Here is an 18,939-nt window from a genome sequence, read left to right as displayed (position 1 = left end):
CTTTCCCCCTTATCCCTTATAGAATAGTCATTTCTACAGTGTGTGCAAGTGAGAGCGTAACTATCTTCTTTTCTTTCTAAAATCTGGTAACTCGATTACAATAGGGGACAGTTTTCTATTTTGGCCGCTGTACTTTTGCAGTTGCAGTTTCTGTACTGAGTTTGTATATGAAGCTTATGTGTTTAGTTTGATAAAGAAAAAAAATCAGTTTTCTGTGGTTTGTGAAAAGTGTAAACTCCATTATGTCATATGAGAATTTGAGAGGTAAACTCGGTGAAACGTTTGGATTTAAATTGAATGATCGTGGAGAAATGCTCGACAGAAAAAAAGATTTTTCGTGTTTAGTGATGCAGGAAAGATTGTTACTAAACGTAGAGCGGCACTTAATTCGGAGCATGTGAATGCACTCACATGTTTAAGACCATGGATGAAGCAGTATTAACTAGTTGAGTTTTCATACTTTTTGTTATTTATGTTTGTCTAAAAAATTCCCGGAGAAATTGACACAATAAATTATAAGCCTTATAATAAATATGTTATTAAATAATTAAAATAGTTGTTTTGCAGTATAACGATACAATATATATAGGTATGCAACATTTAATACTTATGCTTATCACCGAACACAAGTTAAATTTAACAATAATTATTGTGTATTACAGTATATTAAAACAGTTTTTCAAATCGATCAAAACTCGATTAATCGATAAAATATTAAATATTAAATATATATATATATATATATATATATATATATATATATATATACATAACTTGTTACAAAAATATATAAAATCAGTCATATAGTGTCATTATTATTTGTTTTTGTGTATTATAAAATAATATTGTTAAATAAATATAAATACTTGTAATATTTTAAATCCATTTCAATCAAAATTTTGGGAACAACAATAATTTAGTTCGTCTTCTTTCTTATACACTCGGCTTAAGTGTCTTTTTTGATGATTGATGTTTATGCGCATATATACTTAATCTTTTTTTCATTGTAGGCTATAGTATGTCGAGAGGTAAGAAAATGGTAGAAATGGTGATATTAAATTCTTTTAAAAAGAAATTACTGTAGATTCAGATACAAGCTCTGGCGACGATTATGTAACAGAATCCTGACGATTTATCAAATAATAGTGCAGAAACTTTTTCCCTTCCTCATCAGTTTCAGCAATATTCTTTCTTCACGCACTTTTTCTAGCACTGCTTCCTTTCTTATTCTGTCTTTCCATTGTCCAATTCACACGCTCTACTCTTTTTTTACATCCACATTTCAAATGTTTCTAGTCGCTTTTATTCACTTCTTCGTAATGTCTATGTTTCTGCCCCATACAATTCCACGCTCCACATAAATCACTTCACTAGTCTCTTCGTTAGTTCTTTCTCCAGATGTCCGCAGAAGATGCTCCTTTTTCTATTAAAATCTTCGTTTGTCATTACTATCTTCTCTTTAACTTCCTAGTAGCACCTCATGTTACTGCTTATAGTACACCTCAAGTATTTGAAACTGTCCACTTGCTCTACTGCATCATTTAGAATATACACTTTTACCTTCTTTAGTTTTCTTCCTATAACCATGGTCTTCCTCTTGTTCGCATTTATCTTCATCCCATAATGCTCACAGCTGTCATTAACTCCGGTATCTTATCCTTTAGCATCATCTCCTCTTCTGCTAACACCACCATATCATCAGTCAATCTTAAGCATTTCTTCCTGCTATCATTCCTTCCATGTTCTGAAAACAGTTCTCTAAATTCTCCAAGTGAATGTTGAACAGGGCAGGTTATAAAGAGCATCCTTGCCTTCTTATTTCACTTTCCTCTGACATTTCTTCTCCTATTGTTTCTTCGACTCGTTTCATATAAAGATTATTGAACATTTTCTTCTCTTTCCAATCCACACCACTTTTCTTCAGGATCCCCGTAAGTTTATTCCAAGTCACTCTGTGAAACGCCTTTTCCATGTCTATAAATATTAAAATGAATGTAGGCTAATAATGCACTAAAAGAGGTCAAGTCCTTGGAAATGATATTTAAAAGTGAGCATGTTAATTTCAATTCTGTATATTTTTCTTGACAATGCTGTATGTTTGCAAGTGATGTAATTAGGCCAGTAAAGTTATTTTCGAAGGTGAGTTACGTTATTATTCATAGTAATCAAGCCAGAAATTATTATTTATTGTATTTTATTACTTTATCCCTTTGGTATATTTATAACAATTTAAGGTTAAAGGTTATAAATGAAGAATTTGTTATATATTTAAAAATTAATTGATTCCTTTTGTTTCGTGTGGTAACGAAAATAAGGTTGAAACTGCAAACGAAACAATTTTGAAACGCAAGGTTCTATTTGAGAAAAACTATTTTATTTCATCTCAGTACAACATAAAATAATTTTATTCTGAACATTATAGGTTTACAAAATAATTAGAAAGTAATTATCGAGAAGACTCCGTCTTGTTAAATTGAAATGTGGAAGTATAAAGACAGAAATAAAAAAAATCACAAAACATTTTCAAATCTGAAAAATCCTTACAATCCAATCTTTACAATAACAATCACGAACAGCATAAACCTTTCACGTAATTGTAGGGATTCGATGAATTCCCTGTCACCTTTTTACTTCAAATAGAAGGGTTCAGAGACATAGTGGGCCAAGCGCCATTTATTAAAAACGGAGAAAGCAAGGGTTAAAGTTAAGTAAATGCCATAGTTTAATGAAGACAGACATATAATTTAGTTTTAATGTGTATAATTTATATTACCTGCTAATATGTTTCATTGAATTATGGTAAGCACTTAATTTAAACACTTATTTTCTCAATTCTTAATAAATGGCGCTTGGCCCACTATAGCTCTGAACCCTTCAATTATTGTATTGCATAACTTCAGGATAGAATGATTCGTAGATAATGACTACGAACAAAATCTGAATAACAGTTTAGAAGTCGCTGTACACAGACGGATAGACTGACAGACGACATGCCCTCAAGCACATCCTCAGAATCAGGTGTATTTCCGCGAAAATCTTGGATTTTTTTCAACATTACAATTTTCTTCTTCTGGAGAGGAGGAACAATGGGAGAATGAGCACAAAACAGTGACGTTGAAACAAGCATTGATCGAATTTAGATATACATAAAAAGGAGATAATTATTGTTGTGATTCGACGCTAGGGCTATTAGACCGTGTCCATGAATACTTCTTCATAAATCGGTAATTGCAGATGCAGACTGTTAGATCAGTGAACGTATTGCGGTTTCAATACGACTAAGAATCGATTTCACCAAGCTTCTTTAACTTTAATTGTTACTTAAAGTCTCTTTAATTGACACTTAAAGGTACAATGCATTCCACCAAAACAAATTGAACTTTAAGCTCTCTTTAAACTACATTTAAGTTAATTGGTCAATATTTGGTCATTTAAATAATTAGTCCTGCATTAACGACAGTAATTTTCATCATGACGAGGACAAAGATGGATTTGATATTTGAAAATTATGATTTCTCACCAACACGGGGGAGGATAACTTCCGAAAGAGAAGATTATTTTAATACAATGGACGAAAAGTATTTATTTATTTATATTTATTTACTTATTTATTTATTTTATTTTGCTAATAATTGTAACATGAAATATAATATATACAGAAAAAGTTTAGCTCGCCCCAGAAAGAGTAGAACACGTGCTGCAAATGAGTCATTCCACATCAAATCGGACAGCAATAAAACACGACCTTCTCGGAAATGGTTGAATTTTTTTTTCATGAATTCCAGAATCAAATAAGGAGACCCGTATTGTTTTATTTTCACAATTATTAATTATTTGTGTAGTTAGGAATATTTGAAGTTACGCAAATTATGCGCGCACTGTTACATAAACTCACTTGGAACTCTGTGTCTACATATAATTGAGATGTGCGGTTTGGCGCATTTGAAAGACTAAATACAACACTTTTTATTACTTTAGGCCTATCACAAATAAATTTAAAATTTGGCCTATTTTTTTAATCATTTCTTTTTCAAAGCAAACTTACTATATTAAATAGCCAAGTTAAAAATCTGAAAAAAAATATAGACTTGTTCGCTGATGTATTATCTGTAAGCTACTGCATTTATAAATATGGGATCGCCACTCATACATTTGTAACAATTTATTTTCCGGAGGCATGCACGCGCTCGCGATGCCCAGCTAATGATCTACTTGCAGCCATAGGCTAGAAGGCTATTCGCCGTTGCATCTGATGTCACCATACTAATCATCAAATGATTAATACCTTAAGGAACAGTAAATATCTTATCTAAAATTATTTTGTTATTGTCAGCTCAGCTAGGAGGGGAAGTGCTCTATGTTTATACTGTAATATAGCCAGGTGTTTGATGATAACAAGGCTGGGTAAGGCAGTAAATTTTATGGCAGTAAACAGATGGCAGGAGAGAAAAATAATCAGTTTGGGTTTGAATTTCGCGCAGTGACGTGACTTCTATACAACATGAGTGATGGTAAAGATCGCGTAATATATAACAAGTGTTTAAATCCATTTACCTTCCTAATCACGCTTTTAAAAAGAAAAGTACACTAAGACGCGTAAACCGCGACTTATTGATAAATCTCAATTTGAAGGAGTTTTGAATGTGCAAATATGTGATTCGTTCCGTAAAAGTCAATCAATTTCCGGATGGGTCAGGTGAGATTATATGTGAAGCCGATAGTTCTTGTGATATTAATAAACATGAATCAAATGAAAGTGCGGACAGAGAAAGTGATTATCCCAGTTCTTCTTCTAGCAGTTCTATGGATACAGTGCTAGAAATCACTAATATTGAGGAATTAAACAAGAGTTTGATGTCAATAGAATCCCCTATCAATAAAAGAAAGCTACAACAAAAACGATACCCCCATGAAAAGTTTCAAAAAGCAAAAGGCTCCCTACCATGTAACGTTTTTCATGTAGGAGATGGATCGTCATCCCTTCAAAAGTCAGCCATATTTTATTTTTGACGGAATGCAAAGAAATGTAGGAAAGACCCGGGCAAAGAGAATAATGTATATTTCTTAGAAACGTCAACAGGTAGCGCTTTCTGCTATGTTGGGGAAGAATCTCAACCAGATTTTGCTGTTGGAACTGACTTGTCGTCATTCTAGCTAGTGAGAGAAGAAGAAGCGTGTGTTTGAAGAAAATTGACTGTTTTCTTAAAATATTTCAAGGTAAGAGAAACAAATGTACAACACACAATACTGCAGAAACTTTTTGTTATGTGATAGTAATATTTAGGCGATACGATTACTTCTAAAGTGCCGTACTTACGAATAAGATTATTGACGTTTATGTTTGTATAGGCCTAACCTTAAATGAAAAGCGAAATGGCTTTGCCCTGTCACCTTTATTTGACTATATAAGTGTTAGCTGCATTTTTGTATGTATTTGTCTATTGTAATAAAGCGTGTTAGATCATTTTACATAGTGGAGGCATTAAGTTACACTAATTAAATTATAAATCAGTAACTCTGATCTTAATTTTTACTTAAAAAGGTCGTAATGAGTTTTCAGATGGTTTAATTTTTCAAGAGGAAGACGGAACAAGCTAAATGGTCTGAAGAAACAATGAAGAAAGCACTTGAAGAAATAAAATCTTCCAATCATTGGTTCTGCTATCTGGCCATAAAACCATAATGTGTTTGTTGATTAAGATTTTGCTCCAGATGAAGTTACAGATCCCCCACTTGAGATAGAAATCAGCGAAACGACAGCTGGCTCAGATTTAACAAATTCTGCGGTGCCAGCTTCTTCAGCGGCTGTAGAAACAGTTAATGCTCACTCAGAATCAACCACCTCTGTGATGTCGTTATCTTCAGAGATTGAAGGAATATTCAATACATCAATTACACTCAGATTTTCAGTTCCGGTTACACCAAAACCCTCAACATCATCTGCAAGAGAATCCAAGTCAGTTCTTTTGATTTAGACCAGTGCCAGAAGTGGATGCTCGGAAGATACGAGTACAACGAAGAAAATGTCAGTGCTCTGAAGTTCTTACGTCTATACCGATTAATAACGTTGAAAGAGAAGTAACTTATGGGCAGGAGCAAAAGCAGAAGAAATCCAAGTCTTCAGTGATAGTGAAACGTCGACTTGTTCAAATTTGTATTTTGTACTAATCTAACGTGCTGTAATGGGCTGTAAATAACATATCCTATCGTCTAATATAACTCATTAACATCGTGTTTATGTGTTGATTTAATGTTATTATCAGTGAATAAAAATTAAATAGAAATGTGAAAATGTTCTAGGGATATTCACTTTGCCCGGGTTAATTATTCGCTTTGCCCGTGTACCTGGGCAAAGCGAATAATTAACTATATTTTCTTTCTCAAATCATATCACTGTCCGTAGGTACGAGAAACGAATTGCTGTTATTTATATATGTGGAAAACATGTGTCACAACCAATGTCATAAAGATTTTATTTCTGGAGCACCAAAATATAGCCTATGGCATTGTTTGTTCTTAGCTTATCCGCTTAGCTTACATAGTTATTGCAGACTTTTCTGAAAATTATTCATTTGTAATAAAAGATTCAATACAAGATGTGCATTGGAACATATGCCAAGCCACAATACAATACAATTTTAATTTTACTTCCTACTTTATTTTATTTTATATTCTCTTATAGGCCTAATAATATTATATCTGAACTGCGACCGAATACGAGCGCTGCTCATCCGGTCTCAAATTTTGTTAATACTACTGTATCTCCTTTTTTATATTGATTGTATTATTTTATTTCTATTTCTCTTGTTTGTAATTATATTCTTTATTCTGTATATTTAAATAAATAAATAAATTAATTAATTAATTAATATATAAATAAATAAATCCTTTCGTAGTATATTTCAAAGGAGATACAGAAATTCGTTACAAAAGTATTGTCATCTCAGAAACCATGAAACATGACACCGATCTCTATCACTTTTTCAATCCGAAGCATTCAATTTCTTAAAGCAAGAATTCAACGATATGAACAAAATCATCTACTTTTCCAATGGATCAAGTTCACAATACAAAAAAAAAAAAAAAGTGAATTTTAAAAATAATTGCTGACACGAAGACGATTATGGAATTAGTGCTGAATGACACTTCTTTGCAATGTCGCATGGTAAAGGTCCATGTGATGGTATTGGAGATACTGTCAAAGACTTGCTACGAGAGTTAGCCTATACAAGATCCTATAACACCAAAAAAAAAAAAAACTGTTTGATTGGTCACAAAAAACATTTCTAACGTGTCATTTATATTTTGTCCAGTCAATAAGCACAAAAAGCACACTGAAAATTTGCAGGTCAGATACCATAACCTAAAACCAATAACTGGTACATTAAAATTACATTCTTTCATTCCGTTGTCAAAAACTGAAGATTTAGTAAAACAATTTTCTTTCAAGAAAGAAGGTAGGTGAATGAAAATTTAAAGTGTGAATGAAAAGAAACATTTAAAAAGCATAATGTACAATTATTTTAAAATATCATAATAACTAATTAGCAGTGTTTGCTCGAGTGACTTAATCCGTACTGGGTGTAATGTTCCAACGTTCAGTAAATTATCCAGCGCCGATAAACTTCTTAGCGCGCTTTAACGCTTCCCGTCCACTGCTGCTGCGCCGACCGCTACACATTCTGTCATTTAATTAAATTTCCATTAAACTATTGGAGATCCCATTCTGATTTTTTCTGGAATTATTAAGAATACTTCAGTGCACCTAGTAGGCATTTTTTTTTTTTTTTTTTTTTAGATTTTTAATAGGGCTATTTCACATTGATATATAGGCTATGTTTTAAAAATTGAATTATAAAAAAAATATTTGTAATAATTATATTAAAATTAGTTAGTAAATATTTAATAAAAGATAGCACTTTAAGCTTTTAAATGCATTTTTCAAAAAAATTGTAACATCAATATCGTCAGAAATATGACGCTTTAAATGTTGCATTGTGCGACACTTTTAACGATTTTTAATATGTAATATTTTAAAAACATGTAGACTTAGGAGGAAATAAAAATACACTTGTTGGTTTATTAGACCCATAGAGTTGGTAAAAAAATATAAACGCTATCAGAAATATGAAGGTCAAAATTTGTATAATTTTGTGCGATGTGACGTGGAATGACTCAAATACAGTTTAGACTAGGCAAAACATAAGCATTGTATATTTTGTAGGCCTACAAAAGTTGATTTAGAATTTCCGAATGATAGTTAAGTACTTCATAGTGTTATTTAAATGATACATTTATTGGAGAAAAGTTTAATCAGTCATTGGTTGCCTAAAATACGGCAACTAAAGTAATATGAATAACAAATTTATCAAATAGACTAAGCCTAATTTACATGAAGTCAATGAGATAGCGTAAATCCATGAAGTCTTTCCATTTTGCCTGTTGCATGATATTTTCGTGCCATCTACTTTCATAGTATCCCGTTTTTATTCAATATTGCTGAAGACATTGGGATGAGGTTTTTTGCATTGAGACTTTACTTTGTTTATTTCCAGTCTTTATTTCTTCTTCTAAAGTTTGCCCATCCGTCTTTTTGTTTTCGATAATTTTAATATGTTTTGAAGTTACTTCTGTTTATGAGACGTCGAAATATAACAAATGAACTTGGCCATCCGTCTTTTTGTTTTCGATAATTTTAATATGTTTTGAGGTTACCCCTGTTTATGACACGTCGTAATATAATACATGAACTTACCCACCCGTCTTTTTTTTTTCGATGATTTTAATATGTTTTGAGGTTACCCCTGTTTATGACACGTCGTAATATAACAAATGAACTTGCCCATCTGTCTTTTTGTTTTCGACAATTTTAATATATTTTGAAGTTATCTCTATTTATGAGACGTCGTAATATAACAAATGAACTTGCCCATCCGTCTTTTTGTTTTCAATAATTTTAATATGTTTTGAAGTTACCTCTGTTTATGAGATGTCGTAATATAACAAATGAACTTTCCCATTCGTCTTTTTGTTTTCGATAATTTTAATATGTTTTGAGGTTATCCCTGTTTATGAGACGTCTTAATATAACAAATAAAGTTATTATAAAGGTTACTGCTTACATTAATAAGGCACATAGTGGTCCGTTCCGCAACCCGACAATCCACTAACTTTAAAGGTCCATTAACTAATGGAGGAATGCAATATTATTTATGTATAGGTCTGTTTTCTTGCAACCCAGCATTAGTAGTCTAATTCGGCACCATTTTGAGTTTCCAGACAGATACATACTAAGGAAAAAATAATATAATTACATAAAAATCCGTTCTCTAATCATTATAATCATTGCCATCATCATTAACGAATTTGAATTGTCATTCTGGATTCTAGATCACGTCTACATATACATTGGAGTTTCAAATGCATCAACTCAGGCATATGATCAATTCTAGACAGTCAACGATTTATGAAGTTCTGTAGAAAGACTAACTTCCCGGCGGTTGGACAGGCATTTCGTCGTTGCCATGGACACGTATTGGCCGAGCGTTCTCAGGTAGCAGAAGCAGCCGTCTTCGTCTCCGCTCCGTCTCGTTAAGTCGCTACCGTGCAACGCGAGCCGGCAGGTAATGATCTCCTCACAGAGATATCGGTTCCTGCGGCTTACCAGATCCCTGCCCTGCCCCCTTCCCGTATCGGACTACAAAATAATAACGTCCGTCCATCTGAAGTTTACTCAATCTCTGAGCTGTTATTTCACGGACTAGGATGAACTTCTTCCCCTCAAAACCCACAGAGCAAAAACACTCTCCTCGGTTTACAAGGAGAAAACGACTCTACAAACTTTCTCATATTGTCTTCCTGAAGTACGAAGAATTTCTGTCTTTTCTTTAATGTCATTTTATTAGTTCTCTTGTTCCTCAATAATAATAATAATAATAATAATAATAATAATAATAATAATTGTTATTGTTATTGTTGTTATTATTATTATTATTATTATTATTATTATTATTATTATTATTATTATTATTATTATTATTGAAGGGTTCAGAACCATAGTGGGCCAAGCGCCATTTATTAAAAACGAAGAAAGCAAGATTTAAAGTTAAGTGAATATCATAGTTTAATGAAGATAGACATATCATTTAGTTTGAATGTGTATACTTTATATTACTTGCTATATGTTTCCATAGAATTATGGTGACTATTTCGTTTATATGACGTCATTCCATTTTCGACCAATGAAGTGTAATGAAATTTTGAATTCCAACCAATCACAGCCACACTTTACGATAATTTTTGCAGCTAGATTTATCGCTATCAATTTATCGCATGGTCGTTCTTTTGTTTAGTCGTTGTCGCCAACTGTTTCCCCGTAAATTGGTGATCATGAATACATTAATATGCTACTACACGGTTAAACGTTTCTTTCAACTTTAAAGCAACGAATGCAAGATTGATATGTAATATTAATTAATATATTTACGCAGTGAAGACAACGTTCAAAACGGCGCACCATGTAGACACAAAATCTTCATGCATCTTAATTGAATTAATATTTGAGGAGAAAAATTCGCTCCGGCGCCGGGGATCGAACCCGGATCCTTGGTTCTACGTACCAAGCGCTCTGACCACTGAGATACGCCGAATTCAATCCACAGCACCGGGTCGAACCTTCCCCCTTCAGTGTTTCCCCTTTGTGGCCTGTAGGACAAATTAATAAAAATCTTAATAGTTAATAATCTTAATTGAACGTACTTTTTAAAACTTGATTCTTTCAATATTCTTCCAAGATTGCACGCATACGCGATTGGAATATTGAACTGTGTGGATGCAGCTTTAGTTCCGTTACACACTACAGCGAGAATGCGTTTGTCGAGCTATAAAAAATGCTTTCGTGTAGCACTGATTGTAAGTAACGGTCGAAATAAGGCACAGCTGAAATTGGTCCTGGTCCCACAGGCAACTTAACCTATAATTTGTATTTTGTGAATGAAATGAAACAATTAATAGAAAGTCAGATGTTCAAATTTATGTAACATCATCGCATATCAAACCCAAAGACATTGCATAGTAATAATAAGGTCTTTGATTAAACTGCCTTCCGTATGGCGTAATAAAATTCGTGTTTTAATTAGGCCTATCTATACAGAGATGGCTTCACTGTGTAGCAACATGTCTCGCTGTGAACACACAAGCATTGGTATATAGCTGTTCCCTCTGTTACTGTTAAATTAAATTATGATTTCAGCAGATAATGAAAATGTATTTGTTATAATAATAAGAGAAAAGTGCAGTACATGCAATTAACATTGTTAAACCTGTATTTCTCTTTTCGCAATTGGCATTACTGAATAATAACATCGAATTTCTTTATTGCAGTAATCGATATTCATCTAGGAGTATTTCAACTTCACAATGTCTGAATAGGTTAAGTTTTCGTTAATATACAATTATTAACATTTTGTGATCGAATTTTAGGGATATATTATTTACATTTTTATTTTATTCACGAAATAGTCCTAATAAATGTCACTCGAGGTCTGAGATTACCCAAATAAATCCACTCGCTTCGCTCGTGGATGTATCGGAAAATCTCAGACCTCTCGTGACATTACTACAGATAACTTCATTTTAACCCTTGTTTTCTACGGTTTTAGTAAATGGCGCTTGGCCCAGTATGGTTCTGAACACTCCAATTGAGAGAGGAATACGTCAAGAATGTATTTTATCACCTACCCTGTTCAATATCTACTTGAAGGATTTAGTAAATAACTGTTTTCAGAACATGGGAGGAGTGATAGTAGAAGAAAGAAGAATAAAGTGCCTAAGATTTGCTGATGATATGGCATTGTTAGCAGAAGAAGAAATGATACTAAAGGATATGCTACTGGAGCTAAATGACAGCTGTGAGCACTATGGGATAAAGATAAATGCAAATAAGACGAAGAGTATAGTCATAGGAAAAAGAAAAACAGAAGATAAACTTGCGAATTCTAAATAAGGCAGTAAAGCAAGTGGACAGCTTCAAATACTTGGGGTGTGCTATAAGCAGTAACATGAGCTGCTATCAGGAAGTCAAAAGGAGGGTAGCAATGGCCAAGGAAGCTTTTAATAGAAAAAATGAGCATCTTCTGCGGACCTATGGAAAAAGAACTAAGGAAGAGATTAGTGAAGTGCTTTATATGGAGTGTGACATTGTATGGGGCAGAAACATGGACATTACGACCAAGTGAAGAGAAGCGAATAGAAGCATTTTAAATGTAGGTATGGAGAAGAATAGAACGTGTGAAATGGACAGACAGAATAAGAAACGAAGCTGTGTTGGAAAGAATGGGTGAAGAAAGAATGATGCCGAAACTGATCAAGAAGAGGTAAAGGAATTGGTTAAGTCACTGGCTGAAAAGAAACTGCGTACTGAAGGATGCACTGGAAGGAATGGTGAATGGGAGAAGAGTTCGGGTGGAAGAAGATATCAGATGATATACGACATTAAGATATATGGATCATATGAGGAAACAAAGAGGAAGGCAGAAAATAGGAAAGACTGGAGAAAGCTGAGTTTGCAGTGATAGGCCTGCCCTTGGGCAGAAGACTGAATGAATGAATAATAATAATAATAATAATAATAATAATAATAATAATGATAATAGTAATGATAATAGTAATAACGTATCTAATGCTTACCCACTTCACTTTACATGATTCGTGTTCCGCATATTGCGGATAGGTGGCAGGACTGTGACCCATTTTTGTGACTTCTCTTCATATGCACTACGAAAAAATTTTAAATTTAACCTAGGCATATTGGTGCACAATCCAATTATTAGAAATTGTATACCACCATTTTTCCTAGCCCCGAGGTAGACATTTTACATGAAAATTTCTGACCCCGACGGGAATCGAATCCGTGCCGATTAGTCTGGAGGCAGACACGCTACTACAGAACTAACTTGGCGGACATAATAATAATAATAATAATAATAATAATAATAATAATAATAATAATAATAATAATAATAAATCTTACACAAATGGGTGCGATTAATAAATGCTGGTAGAGTAAAAACAGAAATAGAGTATAATGTAACATGGCCTAATTCTAAAGTACTTAACTGTGGCATTAATTTCCAAATTGAATCCAGTTCTGTAATGACATATTATTCATTATAATTTCGAACAACTCATTGACGTCATATTGATGGTGCGAATCCTTTCGACTATCGATTGCATTGTTGTCTCGAGACTAGGTCTCATGGAATGAAGGACCGATTACGATGTAATAACCAGGAGGTTCTGCCTTGTTAAATTAAAATGCCAAGGGTATGAAGAAAGAAATGAAAAGAAATTTCAAACTTTTATTTCAAATCCCAAATATCCATACAATCTCAACCACGCTCACAATAACAATCACGAACAACATAAATGTTTCACGCAATTGTAGGAATGTTATGAAACCTCTGTCACTTTCTCTTTATTTTTTTATTTTATTTATTTATTTTTTCCAATTTTCACGGGTCTGGGTTCAGTTATAGGTCTAAGTAAGGATCTTGAATGTCTTCTTCTTTAAAAGCGGAATGCCGTATGACGTATGAAGTACTGAATCCGTACAAAAGGGAATTTTGTAAAATAAAATTGTAAACAATATGTGATACTCGTTTCTACGTCGGATTGTGATACATGGCTGTGCACTTCTTCGGTCTCTCGTTTCCCTGGGGAGGTTTGTTATCGCGTGTCCATGGCAACAGTCCTCTGATAATCCCATTAGAGATATCGATACACTGGCTCTGCCATTAAACGCTCCACAGCGCTGTTGTCGTCTGAGTTGTAATCCAAACCAAGACAGGGACAGTCCAATTGGGATATTCTCACCGTGTTTTTTTTATGTTGTATCAAATGTTTCAGGCTTTTGAAAGTGTAGTTAATAGTGGAAATAATAGCAATAGTAATATCAATGGGAATAGTAGTAGTAGTAGTAGTAGTAGTAGTAGTAGTAGTAGTAATAATGATAATAATAATAATAACAATAATAATTTTGTTTATTTATTGTAATATTAATGTGCTGGTCAACAGCCCTGGGCCAGTGATAGTCCAGCACAAGTGATACAATAATAATACAGAATAAACAGAATTAAACTTCCTTCCTTCTACGAGGGTCACCAAGAATCCACTGCCTTGCAAAAGATGGAAATCTCGGCGAGTTGACATCATTAACATTGATACAGGACATGACAGAGCAATTACCATCGATCCCACTGTGCCCTTTGAAACTTCAGTTGAACAATCTGTAGCAGTACATGAAGAAAAGAAGACTATCTATGATCCTACAATGTATGTATGTATGTATGTATGTATGTATGTATGTATGTATGTATGTATGTATGTATGTATGTATGTATGTATGTATGTATGTATGTATGTATGTATGTATGTATGTATGTATGTATGTATGTACACTGCAAATGGGTATATACCCTGTGGCAGTGGTAACTAATTATACTCAATAAAGACAATTAATAATAAACACAACTAGTAAAAAAACAATAATTAATAATAATAATAATAATAATAATAATAATAATAATAATAATAATAATAATAACAGGCAGCATCCTAAATTAAATGAAGCATGGTCACTTAAAATAACATTTAAAGTAAATCTAATTTGTATCTTAATCCTAAGTTCGAACTAAGACCCACGAGTGTGACAGGTTCATACCTGCACAAGTACCTTTCGGCACTACACTTATTTCGCTGTCAACTCACTCATTGCACTGATTCTACCTGATTTCACTAATACTTCTAACCACTTCACTGTTGAAATACTTTGCACAGCCACTTCACTGACACCAACACACTTCACTTACACAATAGATTTCATTGACACTACACACTTCACTGACACAACACACTTCCTCACTGATAGAACACTTCAAATAACAAGATATCAATTACACCCTTTAAGTAGTGTGTATAATATACTACAGTCTATTAGTAAAGTCCTTAAACCTATTTTTAAATATAATTGAATACTTTAGGGATTATTATCATATACAAGGACAGACTGAAGTCTTTGGACTATTGTTTGGAGCAAGGGGAACAATTCCAAAATTCTCAGTTGAATGTTTTAGGTCTTTTTTAATTTCTTTCAAAAGTTTGAAAATTATTGCTACAGACGTAATGAAATATTCTGTTCAGATTTTAAGTAATCACCTGGGGCCTGTTTCTCAAAACTCACGGACTAGTAATACCAGTCTGTACAGTAGTAATATTAGTTTATTTTACAAGTGTGTGTTTCTAGAAACTACAAGGGTAAAGTAGTAGTTACCAGCTCACAGACTAGCAATATTGGTCGATTTCACCAGTTCATAAGTGATTCTGTTTCTCAAAATGCTAATCTAGTTGATTATATTGGTATTCAACAGGAATATTCCTACAAGACTCTAAAGACTGGTGATTTCTATATTATCAGTTACCAGTGGGACTCTTTCTCAGGTAATCAAAATAAAAAATATTTTAGTTATTTTTTTTTAATATATGTGGTTTAGTGATTCCGATTGAAGTAGTGAAGTAGTTGTTGTGAGAAGAGCTAAAACTATATCGAGAAAGAAGAATTATTATTCCTTTACGGGAGCATTGTTTAAATATAACGAATGGTTTAAATAAAGTGCTGAAAAGCTTGGAGAGTTGTTAAATATAGTGGGACCTGCCATAACAAGACAAACAAATAGAAGTCATGCATTATCAGCAAAGCTTCAAATACAAATTGCTCTACAAATCGGGATGTTGATTATTTTCCAATGCCATCTGGTTTTTCTGCCCTAGACCAGCAACACATGCAGACTTTTTTTCCTAATAATCTGATACCAATTCATCAACTGCAGTAATTTTTGCTGGCTTTCCTCCTCCACTGCCAGTTCTTCTGACATTGTCAACTTTAGCCTACAAATTAAATACAAAACGACACTAATTTATGAATAGATCAAACGTAAAACTGAAAAAAAAATAAAAATAAAAAAATTAGCGAATTTTTCAAGTCATAAGTGGCATCTGTGTCGCCAGTAGACTCACTAGCTACATAATGTGTTCATATTATGATACTGTGCTTTCTTAATGTTGGGCCAATAAGTGTCCCTAACATATGCATAATCTTTGTTCTGAAGTATCAGTTCCATAGCCTCACATATTATAAATTTTTTTGTCCAGTTGTTTACTTTATCATTTTTGTTATTATGCTTGAAAACTCACAGAATGATATATCCTTCGAGTCATTAATCATATTGAGTATAGTCAATTTGCTTTCAATTGATGGAATTTCAAGAGAAGAGAGAAGTAAGAACCAAAACACAAACAACTTAGCCTCCTAACCTCAAATAACAATACCTACCAATGGCTATAAACAAATGAACTCAATCAGCTGACTAGTGAAACAGATCATGTGACTAGTGAAAAATTGTCACAAGTTACTAGACTGGTGAAATAGTTTGAGAAACAGAATCTACTAGAGCTGGTGAAATATACTCTGGTAACTAGTAACTGGTGAACTACTAAACTAGTATTTTTGAGAAACAGGCCCTTGTACACCTAAATTACTTTCTACTGTATCTGATTACTAATAATTATTGAATACTCTTACATTTCCAAGGGTAGCTTCCTTTTGAAAATAATACTGATAATACAAACTGATATTTTTTATTTGTTTATTATGCTGTGTCTTTTGGCAGCCTTACTGAAGGACAGCTACCCTTGTGGAATTTATATACAGTATACATTTTGTGATTAAATATACTGTAAGTTAATTATAACATTTTTTTTACCATTCAAATTCAAATTTATTTACAATTTACATTTGAAATGAATACATATGAATAGATACGCGAAATGAGCATGCTCGTGCTCGGGCACAGTCTAGTAGTCTACATAAATTTTACAGAGATCGAATAATAATGCTGATGATAGAAATAATAGTAACAACAACAATAATAATAATAATAATAATAATAATAATAATAATAATAATAATAATAGAATAATCGTGACGGAGATGATACAAAGATAGTAATACAAAATAATTCATTAATAATAATAATAATAATAATAATAATAATAATAATAATAATAATAATAATAATAATAGTGATAAAACAAAAATATTTACAATAATAAAATAAATACTAAGACGGATAAAATAAAATATAAAACCACTAGAAAGAGTTAACACAACTTAAATAAGCATATAAATAACCGGGAAAAAAATTAACGAACTAGAAAATCAACATAAAAGTTCGTTGTTTCGCAGACGACAGCAACCGCCGTATTGACATTGTGTTATGCATTAATGGTACTAGGGGGGGGGGGAGCCGAAAGTCTACGTAACTGCCGTTCTCTTCGAATCTTCTCGTACAATCATGGGAAGTTAATGCTGCAAAAACAAAATGTCTACGAGTCAAACTGTTCATTATTACCAGGATAAATACAAATAATACTGAAATATATTAATCAAGTTTCAGTTATATATCTCCCCTTTTGTGTAAGAGGTATCATATCAAAATATTTTATGAATGGCGGGGAAAATATAAATTTCAAGAACTCTCTAGTGACAGAGATAGTGACAAGTACAATCAAGTGTATCTGTGGCGATGCTAAGAAATCATTTATTGGAGATATACACTGTTATTAATTAAGAAAATGATTTATTTATATTTATTACAATGTTTTATCTTATAGGTTACATGCATCAGATAAATACAATAAAAATTAGTACCATATAATGCTAGCAACACTTGAAACAAAATTGAGTTGGAAGTTTCAGCAATCTGGCAACATCGCCGCTAAAACACTTCTCTTTCTTCTCGTAATATAGATGTAAGAGGTCAACGAATTCAGCTCTGTCTGACTTAGTAAATTATCTCCTATTTCCCTTTCTGGCTACAATGTTGCAAGCTGGTCGCATTGGTCAGTGACCTGTAATTAGAGGTTTTAAAATTAAATTTACATTAAAATCATTCACGCTATTGAAATACGCCATAGGAATAAAAGATCCTTTATTAGATTTTCTATCGATAAGAATAAAAATCACGATCCTACTCGCAATAGTTACCGAGATACGTGTGCAACATCGACGATATAATCACATATCACCGTCCTTCGCAAGTCTTTCGTGGCTCCGACTTAAAGAACGCAGAACTTTACACTCTTTGTCTTTACTCTTTCGAATTCTGCACACCTCAACACCAAATTACCTTTCGTCTCATTTCTCTTATCTATACTCTAACCACGACGTAAATACCAGATCACTTATCTGTGGCACGCTAAGTATACCTCTTCATAGAACATCTTGTTATTCATCATCTTTTACAGTATCCACCTCGCGTCAATGGAATTCCTTGTCACAAAGTATTAGGGACTGCAAGAAAATAAACACCTTTAAAAACAGCTTAAAAGATAACCTTATTAGCATTTCACTCCAATCATACTGATTTCAATTATCACTGACTACATTGTTACTTCTTTCTTTAGACATCATCCTGATAGTGCTGTATTTTCAAAATTGTGTCATAATAATCTCTTTCTGTTATCTAATATTATTTGAAATATATTAATATTCTATGTACTTTAGCTTATTTCTGCTACACAGTTTATTTCAGTGTTTAATTAATAGTTCATAGTTTTTTGTTGTTTAATTCGTAAATAACTCTTGTATACATGTAACTCTCATCTAAATCAAATTGTTGAATTCTTTGTAAGTTCATGCATATGTATATATACTTTTTGCTGGTTGAGTGGAAAAGAAGGCCTTACGGCCTTAACTCTGCCAGCTAAAATAAATCATTATTATTATTATTATTATCATTATTATTATTATTATTATTATTATTATTAGTATTATTATTATAAGGTGTTAAACATTTGGGGAAAAAAATATTTTTTCGTGGGAAG

This window comes from Periplaneta americana, chromosome 4 (assembly GCF_040183065.1).
Source record: "Periplaneta americana isolate PAMFEO1 chromosome 4, P.americana_PAMFEO1_priV1, whole genome shotgun sequence".
Classification (NCBI taxonomy): domain Eukaryota; kingdom Metazoa; phylum Arthropoda; class Insecta; order Blattodea; family Blattidae; genus Periplaneta; species Periplaneta americana.
Note: the sequence above shows the minus strand (reverse complement) of the source record.